Source organism: Emys orbicularis, chromosome 2, assembly GCF_028017835.1.
Source record: "Emys orbicularis isolate rEmyOrb1 chromosome 2, rEmyOrb1.hap1, whole genome shotgun sequence".
Taxonomy (NCBI): domain Eukaryota; kingdom Metazoa; phylum Chordata; order Testudines; family Emydidae; genus Emys; species Emys orbicularis.
In genome coordinates, this window is record NC_088684.1 from 115,906,879 (window position 1) to 115,917,660 (window position 10,782).

The window sequence follows — 10,782 nt, forward strand, 5'->3', positions numbered from 1 at the left end:
GAGCAGTGAACACACACACACACCTGGACTCAAGGAAGGGTGTCAGACAAGATCTGAGCCCAGGAGTGTGTGTCCTAAGGCCCCAGCGCTAGAAACAGTGACTGGCGTGTACCCAAACCCCGTTCATTTGGAAGCATGTGGAACCCAGTGATTGGGTTCACTCAACACACTAATGCTTGTACAGTAGGGTACAGGGCCCAGTAGTAACAAAAGGTGTTTTCAGAGCCAGAGAAACACATGGGGAAAAAATCAGACAATTAAGCACCAGCGCTTTCTCTAATTCCAGTGCTGCAGAATAGAACCCCACTGGGAAACACTCCAGTGTCGGACAGAGCTCTGCAATTGAGCCCTCACCCAGCAAACCTCTGAAATGCAAATGAATATTCATCTCATGGAGTACAGAACTGAGTGGAGTTCAGATCTTCATTTACAGAGTTATTGGGTTACCATGATGGAAAAGGCTTAGAGCATTCTGCAGAGCCACAGTTTTATACCACCATTTCTGCCAATGGAGGAGGGGCAGCAGGGGAGAAAGCTGCTGGAACTGACTAAATTTTGAATTTAATACAAAGCAGAGGACTGCCAACGTTGCAGGAAAGCCTTATTTTTTTTTACTGTTATAGAGTAGTTTGTACTATTAAATAATATGAAGGGACAGAGGAAAAACAATTGTTCAAACCTGCAATGTGGGATCAGTAAAGAGGTGTAGTAGCACTGCAGGACTTGAGGCCACTTCCTGTTCAACGAAGTGGGAAAATGCTGCATGCTTCCAGGGGCCCTGACTTTCTGGTTATGAGAGAGCTAACACAGAACACTCTAAAACAATTGCAGGTGTAAAATTGTTTTAATAACTGAGCTGAGGGAGTGTTTGTGGAAGGTATTTGTAAGTGTCACAGAGTGTGGGGGGACACAAGGCCCTGCACCCCCAGCTTCCTGCGATTCACCATGACTCTCAGCCAGCCAGTAAAGCAGAAGGTTTATTTAGACTACAGGAACACAGTCCAAGACAAGTCTTGCAGGCACAGACAACAGGATCCCCCCCAGTTAGGTCCATCTTGGGGTCCCAGGGCACCACAGCCCCCTTGGGAGGTCAGAGCCCTGTCTGCCTCCCAGCCATTCCACCAGCCAGCTCCTGGAAACTCTCTCTCCAGCGTCCTCTCCCACAGCCTTTGTCCAGTTTCCCGGGCAGAGGTGTCACCTGGCCTCTAACCCCTTCCTGGGTTCTCACGTTACATGCTCAGGTATTCTCCCTCACGGCCAGTCTCCCATCCCCCAATGCAGATCGTCCTAGCCAACCTCCCCTGCTTTCCCAGCCAACACTCCCCACTCAGCCTTCAAAGACCACATTAAGAACAGTCCCAGTTCGTCACAGTAAGTATTCAAAGATGGGCCATATAAATTCTAGTACAACTGTCTGGAGTACTTTTAAGCAACAAATGGCAAAAAAGGGAAACTGAAAAGTCCCTTTTTCTATATTTCTTAGCAAAACGCTGTAGTGTCACTATTGTGAGCTATACTGGTCTGAGATCATTACATTGGTAAGGTGGATATTGTCTTGTGGTTTTTGTTTTTATTTATGTAATAGTAATTTGTACTTCATTTCTTATTTTTCAGATATTTATAATTTCTTTATGTATTTACCAAAGAATCATTCTTGGACAGGTGGACAGGGCTAGCTGCACCTCTGTCCCCTTTCTGGTCTGAGTGCACTCTCTTACATCTCACGACTTTACCTATCCCAGGTTGAAATCTTGCAGTTCTCTCTCTTCTCCCTGGACTGGTTTTATTTGGTGGTCTGCTGCTTCTGGGCTCAGCCAACTAGCACTGACTGGTGTAGCCTGATCTATCTATCTGTAGATTACCATATATACTCGTTCATAAGCCGAATTTTTTTAGTAAAAAAGGGAAGCACCAGAGAAGGGGGTCGGTTTATGAACGGGTATAGAGAGGGAGAGGTGGGACACAGCCCCTCCCCCCAACAGAGGGAACAAGGAGAGGCAGCAGAGCCAGAAGGGAAGAGGCGGGGCCAGAGTCTCTCCGCTTCTGGCCACGCTGCTCTCCCCCCAGCCTCTGAAGCACTGCAGCTCCGGGGCTGGCAGGCGGCAGCCGCGCCGCCCAGCCCGCCGGAGCACGCTGCAGGTGTGCCACCCGGGCCGCTGGAGCACGCTGCGGGTGTGCCACCCGGCCCAGCCCGCTGGAACATGTTGCGGCTGCGCCGCCCGGTCTGGCCTGCCGGAGTGGGCTGCAGCCGTGCTGCCCAGCCTGCCGGAGCAGCTCCAGCCAGGCCAGAGACATCCTCCCCTGGCCCTCCCCAGATAAGGTGGGAAGGGATGGGATGGGATGGGATGGGGAGAGTGTGGGGGTCCTGGTCTAGGGGTGGGGTCATGTGGGGGGTGGTCACAGGGGTTACTCCCCTGACTCCCAGCTTCTCCCCCAAAAAAATTTCCCCACCAGTTGCTGTCCCGGCCCATCAGGGTAAGCAGCTGGTGCGCTGGGACACTTTGTTTACTTAGGTTTACCTCCGTGCCTGTGGATGCTCAAGGTAAACAAACCATCTCGGCCTGCCAGCGGCTTATCCTGATGGCCCGGGAGCCAAAGTTTGCTGACCCCTGAATTATAGGGTCGGCTTATGAACGGGTTATAAAAATTTTCCATTTTTACTTATCTATCTTGGGGGGGTCGGCTTATAAACAAACCGGCTTATAATCGAGTATATATGGACTTAAGAATCCCCAATTATCACATTGAGGGTTGACAGATTCTTGTCCTAAGGTCAGGCCCAGTATTATTTAAATTATTATATAGTTGGGAACCCCGATGTGCCCAGTTGCAACACTCACACAATAGGAACTCCTCTATATTTACAAATACATTTAACACAGTCACACACACCCCAACTCAGTAAGATAGAGATACCACAGAATGTACATCTGCACATCTATATACTCACACCATCTCTTGTAGAACAACCTGTAATGTTAAAGCCATCATCTTCCTCATTACCTTCTCCTTCATCACCAGTGCACGATCATTCTGGTACCTCCCAAGGACTACATCTCCTTCTCTCTCCTGCCCTAGGCTGGGATGCAACTTTTATAATATGTTACGCTGACGCCACTATATTTGATGTATATTCAGCAGGGGATTTTTCCCTTTTCCTTCTTTGTATTTCCTTAATTCACCAATATTGGAGTGTCTTTCTTCTATAGGTTAGTATATCAATGATCTCAACTTACTAACATATAATTCAATTCGTTACCATGGCCCTTTTGTGGTTAGGTAGTGCATGTACCTGTTATATACATCAATTCATTGCCATCACACTTTTGTGGCTGGATCATGTACCTGTGGTCAGAATTTCCCCTTAAACACTCTAATTTTGGCTCCCCAATACTTGGGGTTTCCGTTGGCCGTTTATCTGTTTAAAGTTTATCTGTTCAAAGGTCATAGGCCTCAAGCCTTATGCTAACTTGCTGAAGCTGATACAGGCCTGTAGGTCCCTTGCATTACTGCTGAATAGAATGCTAAGCAGTGAATAGAATGCAAAGCAGTGAATATAATAAAGGCAAGCTAGCCCACTAGGTTACACTGGTGGCAAAGGATGACAAAGGCCACTTTTCTAGAGAGGCTTCTAGCTCACATCTGCCCATCATGGTAGTACCCTTATAATACCTGAAACAAAGTTGTTTAAATTCCCCTATACAGTTGTATTGTAATATAGCACATAATACTAACTGCCGAAGAGGTACCTAGCACAACACTGTCAGCTGGGTCTCAGCCTAGGTTTCAGGGGCTGTCTCCAGTTCTGTCTCTCCTTCGGGATCTACCTCAGGCGTTGGCATGCTGAAGGCGTCCAAGGCAATCTCTTCCTGTTTAGGGCCCTGGTTGGAGTCTTTGGTCACTTGAGTGGCGTCGGTACTGTTCAGAAAAAGCTGGGGTTCAGTGGTGTCTCTCTGGTAAAAATCTGGTACAGCTCCTTCTAGTAGGTGCAGGTACTGGTACCATTGCTAGCGCTCTTGATTTTGTACCTGGAACTTTTATCATTCTCCTGGAGCACCTTTGCTTTGTTGTAGCACTGGGCCAGATCCCCAAATCTCCTTTACCAGGACTGGTAGGTGCTTGTCTATCCTGGCATTCTGGTGACAGCTGTTCAGATGGGCTTGGATATGATTGTCTCCCCAGAGGCCAAGGAAGTCCAGGACCTCTGTCCAGGACCATGTGAAAGCATGGGGCATGGCTGCAATAATGGATAGGTGACTGGGTGTATGAACTGGAAACACAAAGGGGTGCACCTGGTGGCTTCCCATGAGCATTCAAATATGGAGGTGACATCTGGTCAAGTTTACCATAGAGCAGTAGAGGGCACACAGCCAGTTAGGCATAGGCCAACCCAGGTGTGCAGCAATGTAGTGCGGAATAACAGTGGGAGGACTGCCTGAAGCAGAGTAGCTCATTTGAAATGGGGATGTGACCACAGGAACCTTATTCCAGGATAGCTCATTCCAAAATTGAGTTGATCAATCTGCTTTGGAAGTGGATTATTGTGGAAGGAGATGCCAGATAATTAAAAAAAAAAACCTCTTGTGTGTAGACTTTCCTGGTAGACAAGCTGTTAGTCCTCCATACAGCTACTCCCCTCTCTTAAGTGTGTGTTTCCTTTTAAACATTCCAGAAGAAGTCTCTGGATCTCCTGTGTTAATGGACCTTTACCTCTCTTGACATTGTCTCTTAAGAATTCTCAAGTGTTTGCAGAGGAGTGGCTTATCTTGAGCCATTCTTGCCCTTTCCCAACAACCCCCTATTAAACTACCCTATTGTATTCATACTGTAAGCATTCCAATAACTAGGTCAACATACAGTACCCATAAAATATTACCCAGAGAAGCTCCAAATCTGTCACAGTCATCTGAAAGCTGGGGAACCTAATCATGTATTAATCAGGCTGTTGCCTCTGCCAGTGTCTGCCATACAGATAAAGTGGAACAAACTTTCTCCTAACAAGTCAGCATATCTTTCTGATTATAGTGTTCAAGTTCTTAAGTACTTTTCTCTAATGTGCAAGAAACAGCATGCCTCTGAGAGTTATCCATTTGTCCATTATCTGATCATTCCTAAAAGTCAAGTGCATTGCAGGAGAATAATTTTAAACACCAGAGACATTTACAGCAGCTTCCCTTTCTGATACACTTTCTGATGGGTTTAGGCTGAAAGCCGGCCATCTACAGTATAGGGGACTATAGTAGTGCCCCAGCTACTTTATCTACAAAGGTATGGTGACCAAAGGGAGAGAATATGAACACAGACAAACCCCAGATAGGAACAGATGAACGGTGTGCTCAGGGCATTTGTACAGCTGGGTTTATGGCACACCCATGTTTGCTTAAAGTTTGCATAAGGTTATGAGCAAGCATGCATGTATAGCCTCTGTATGCTTTCCACACAAACATATTTTTCATACTATTTAATGCCCCGTGCAGACATTAATGCATATTATTCCAATTTTTCCACATATATCCACATGGATTATATGGAGATCCACTAGTCTTCATGCATATTCCTATGGCTTACCAGATAGTGTGCCAGACTGGGACTCAAGAGACAGTGATTCTACTCCAGGCTCTGCCAGTGGCCTGTTGAGATGTCTAGGGCAACTCTCTGTGCTTCGGTTTTCCCATCTGTAAAGTGGGGATAATGATACTGGCCTCCTCTGTAAAGCTCTTTGAGATCTACTAATGAAAAATGCTAAGAGCGAGGTGGTGGTAGAATTAGGTGGTTGATAGAATTGTAGGGAGGAGATTGGCACCATCTCAATTGGTTCCTAACTAACTATGGGTGTGTAAAATACATTCTGAGCCTGCATTATTCAAATACACAGTGTACAAGGACTCAGTTTAGTGTGGGCTTAATTCCAATGTGATAGCTTATAAATGTGTGATGTTAATCTGCTTTCTGCTGTGGAAACCCTAATAATACCAACTGCCAGGCCTATGCAATTGGGAGAGGGATGTTCATTGATTAAATAATTAGAACTGTGTGTGTGGGGTGGGGGAGATTGGTGGAGGCATCCCTGATAAATAGAGATATGAGCCAGACAGAGGGAAATAGGAATGTAGCAGGATATGTGAGTCTTTTAAGATAGTTTCCTAGTCTAGCACTACCCAGTATTGAAGAATGCTGAGAATTGTAGGCTACTGTGGCAAGGCATGCTAAGAAAGAGAGTTTGGGTCTATGAACAGCTCCCTTCCCTCATAGCAGAGAGAATCTGGGGAGTGGCCAGAGGGGCCACTAGTCTTTCTATTAGGAGTGTTGGAAGGAAATATAGAGTTAGAGAAGAAACCTCTGGGAGGGGAAATAAAATCCCCTGGAAGGAGAGTTGTTAGTTTGTTGATTTTTTGGGGTCTTTTGATTTTTACTACCAGACCCTAAGAAGTCAGCACTGAGTTACAGCGCTGGGGGAGGCTTTACAGCGCTGTAACTTGCAAGTGTAGCCAAGGCCTGAGGTGTAAGCAAAGTGGTCTGCCCTAAGAGGACAATTGGGTGTGGTGGCTGGAGACCAGCCATTGATAAATCCCAAGAGGGAAGAAATCCAGGGACTGTGTCAAACCCCTCTAACTAGGATTTTGCTTGGGAAGAGAGGCAAGAAGGCATCTTGGAGAAAAGAGTGGAGAGCGTTTGAGGCTTCCCCCCCGCTGGAGCTCCTAGCTGGTGGAACACAGGAATTCCCCTTCACTGTTACAGCAGTCAGGTGAGAGAATGCCCCAAAGATGATCCATTGTTAACTACAGAAGGAATGATTTGGGGGTGATGGGGAGGATCTATTGGATCATAGAAGTTGAGAGGCATGTGTGAGGCGGGGAATAGAAAGGTCATTAGACCAACAATTGGAGCATACGAAGGAACCCTGGCAGACTCCTGATAGTTCCTCACAGCTCTATCCTGACTCTGTATCCACATCTTCACCCACCCCTGTTTTGCAATAATCACCTTTTCCTTCAGCTACAATGTGTTTCATAATGCACCTCCCTGTGGGTAACATGATCTTACTGGCACTGACTCCCAGGAAATGCTGGACTGTGAGGGGAAGAAGCTTTTATTTAAACATGAATGCCTGGCAATACCCACAGTAGTTTTATGAAGTGCTCCTCACTATAACATCTCAGTGCCCTTTGCTTAGCTTAGATCATGTAGTATACCTGTTTCTTGCTTGTGCTCAGCCGAATGAAATATGTTGAGAACCAAGCAATGGGTACTTCTGGCTGTTGAAAGGTGAGATAAGGAGACTCTCTCTTAAGTGATCCACAGAAGGAAAATGTTAGAAGACAGCTTTCCCTAGCATAAGAAAAACTTACTTTATGATCCACTTAGCCAGGTTATGTGAAAAGGCAAATGATGAACAAGTACACTAAATTCTGGGAAGTTTCAAGGTCTGCAGTTAGCAGAGACCTTAAATAAAAAGATGTCCTCTGATTACAGCCATGCTAGGGCTCAGATGTATTTGCAGAGGGAGAAAATCGCACAGATGAAGTGTGGCCTCAGTAAATATCTGTCAAAGTAAGTTGTCTATGGCAGAAGTGCTCTTTTTATCCACCCTTATCCAGTAAGAGTCTCTCTAAAAATGTGCGCAAGATAGACCATGTTTTTGTTGTAGCTTATGAGGTGGGTAAGGCTATGCAGTTGGCTAACATGAAAAATCATAGGTTGCTATAGGATTTTGCTAATATTCAGGGCTATCAGTATTCTCATTAGAAAAGAGGCTATTAATCTGTTTAATAGAAGTTCTGAATAACACTCTGAGGGCCTGGTCATGCATTCCTTATGCACACTGAACTCCCTTGGTGCTGAGGAAGGTGACATCAGGGAGTTTTTCATTATTAGAATACAGAAAATAAACACTTAGGTAGGAGGAAACTTGAAATTCTTGTCCCCTAGGTGTGGAAGATAGGTATGACTAGGGTGTGTGTTGTGGTCACTTCAACACTGTTACCTTTACGCAGTTTAATTGTACTCCAAAACAAGCCACCTCCTCTCCTAAGCCGCATTTTTATGGGGAAAAGCTTTACATCAACAGAGGAAGACTTTATTTGGCCGGTCTGGTGACTAAAATGCACTGTATATTGGCTGCCTAATGAAATGGAAAGAGGAAGCTATGTTCTTAATAAACTTTGTGAAGCTTAGAATCCAGCCACAGATTCGCTTAGAATCTTGAGCTTCTATCAAAGTCTTATGACCCTGGCATCTGTGGCAAACTAGAAAGTCTGTAACTGATTAAGGTAAATTCAGAAATAAGTATGAAAAGGAATACTACAATCCAAACACTATTTCTTATGTTTAATTAACCCCACCAGTCTCGTGTTCCTCTTCACATTCTCCCACCATGCTACCTGCACTTACCTCTTCTATATTTTCCCCCCTCTTCCCCCTTCATTGTCTCCCAACTCTTTTGATGTCTCTATTTCTCTGCTCCCTCAGTTTCTCTGCCTGCCCTTGCCCCCCTCTCCTGAAACCCCCAATCGCCTCTGCACCTCTTCAGCTTCCATCCCTTCCTCACATTCCCTTGTTGTACTCACTCTGTCTTCTCCTTGCCCCTTCACAATCCATTTTCAGTGGTACTGAGCTATCAAGAATATGGACTATATGTTCAAGAGCCTGACCTCTCTTGTGGGCACAAGTTTGACATGCATTTTTGCACCCCACCCCATTGCAATTGTGAATAATGGAGCTTGGGCTTGCAATGTAACTTGCTAAGATGCATGCAGCATTTAGCCACCCAATTGCTTATATCTATGCCCATAATTCATTGGTAGGTGAAAAACTGTTCTTGAAAAGGGGAGCCATCCTGGGGCTTTCTGGAACTCTAGCCCCATGCTTGATGTGACATATTGTTACCACATGCAATATCTTTGGGGATTATATTATATTAAGTTTATGCATCACTATAGGCCAAGGATTGTATGCAATCCCAGGGAGGAGGGTTACCATAGCTCCTTCAGGAACCAAAAACAGTGGGGAGTGATTAAGGCAAATCACTTAGGTTGTAAAGATCTCCAGAGAGGTACCACCGCCTGGGGAGACTTGCATAGACTGGTTCAGACTGGGTTTTCCAGAAACCCAACAGACAATGGAAGGGCCTTTGATAGAAAAATGTTGGGTTTAAACTTACTCTGGGCCTTCTCTCTGATCCAGCAAACAGGACCTTCTGTCCAAGGGGGGTCCCAACCCTTGTGGAAAATTGGAAACACTTTCCCTACTAGGGTCCCGACAGACTAATGGGTGACTCCTGGTATGTTTAATGTGTGTTTAAATCTGTTTACTTTTGTTTTATCTGTAATGTTTTTACCTTAAGAATAAATGTTCTTGCTTAGAAAGAACTGTATGGTAAGTTGTAATTGCTGGCAATGCATGGTTCATAGCCCTTGGAGTGAAAACAAAGGACAAGTGCTTTAGGAAGACTGCTTGCTGGGAATATCTCAGTGAAAGACAGGGAACTATACAGCCTTAAAACTGCAGTCAGAAGAGAGTGGGATGAGAGTCCCTGTCCAGAGACCGATATGGCTATAGACCTGAGACTTGACTGAGCACTCCTGGAGTGGACCATGGGGGTGGGGAGACATACAAATATAGTTACCCTGAAACTGTGACACCAGTTTGGCTCCTGTTGGTGCCATATTTTTGGTCTGTTCGGTTGTCATTTCCAGACACACTGCCTCCTGTTAATTACACAATTACACAAATGAGTTTAATGCCATCCAATGAACTTTGGGTGTTAAGTAAATACATTTCTGGGAGTAAAACTTGAACAGGCCATTTTATGGTCTCTATTAGTAGAATTGTATAATGAGTTCAAGTTACAAAGTCAAAGGGTGACATCCTGATCACATACAAGACAATGGAAAACTGCCATTGACTTGAATGAGGCCAGGATTTCTCTCACAATCCTGTCACAGGTTTACCATTTGTAGCTATAGAACTTCACTGTGGTAACCCCCATAACAAAAATCTCTGAGGCACTAACCTCTGCTCAGAGAGATTCAGGCCTTAAATATATTAAGTATGGATTACTAATCCTTTAATAATAATAATAATAATAATAATTAATAATAATGTAACCGTACAAGGTGACTCGAACTAAGGGCAGCATATGGAAAGTACCAGGTGTAGCTAGCTCTGTGTATATTGCTTGGCTTGGAGATAAAAAAATAAAATAAAATAAAATGTAAAGTTGAAAAACATGTGATGGAGTATGACTGAAGGTCATCTGGGAAACTGCCCTGTACAATCATAGGTGACACTGTAAACTGAATGCAGGCTGCTTGTCTATTTTTTTTTAAATTTCAGTTATGTATGCTTCTGATATCACAAACATAGCCAGAGCAGAAAGGAGCCTCTTTCTGTTTCTAGAGGTGGGGAATTTTTGGAACTACTGAAATGCATTTAAGCAAAAGTTTTTCCATTTCCCTGTCTGACTACATGTAACTTCATATAGACCGTTTGTGGCTACAGATGTTTCACAGGTGCAAAGCTGCAGCTAGAGAGATTTAGACTCCTGAGGATGCTTCTAAAAACTGTACCTGAAGATGATGTAGGATGAAAGTCCACTACAGACAGCACCAGGAAAGTAGTTTTTTCCCTTATCTTCTCTATTCACAAATCTTAAAGCACTGAGAGGCCCAGAGGTACCAGGCCTGATTCTCCCTTGCTTAGCATCTTGCATAGTGACTTGCACATGTGTTGAGAGTGTGCAAAGTGTTACCGAATCAAAATAGTTGTGTATTTAGCCCACTG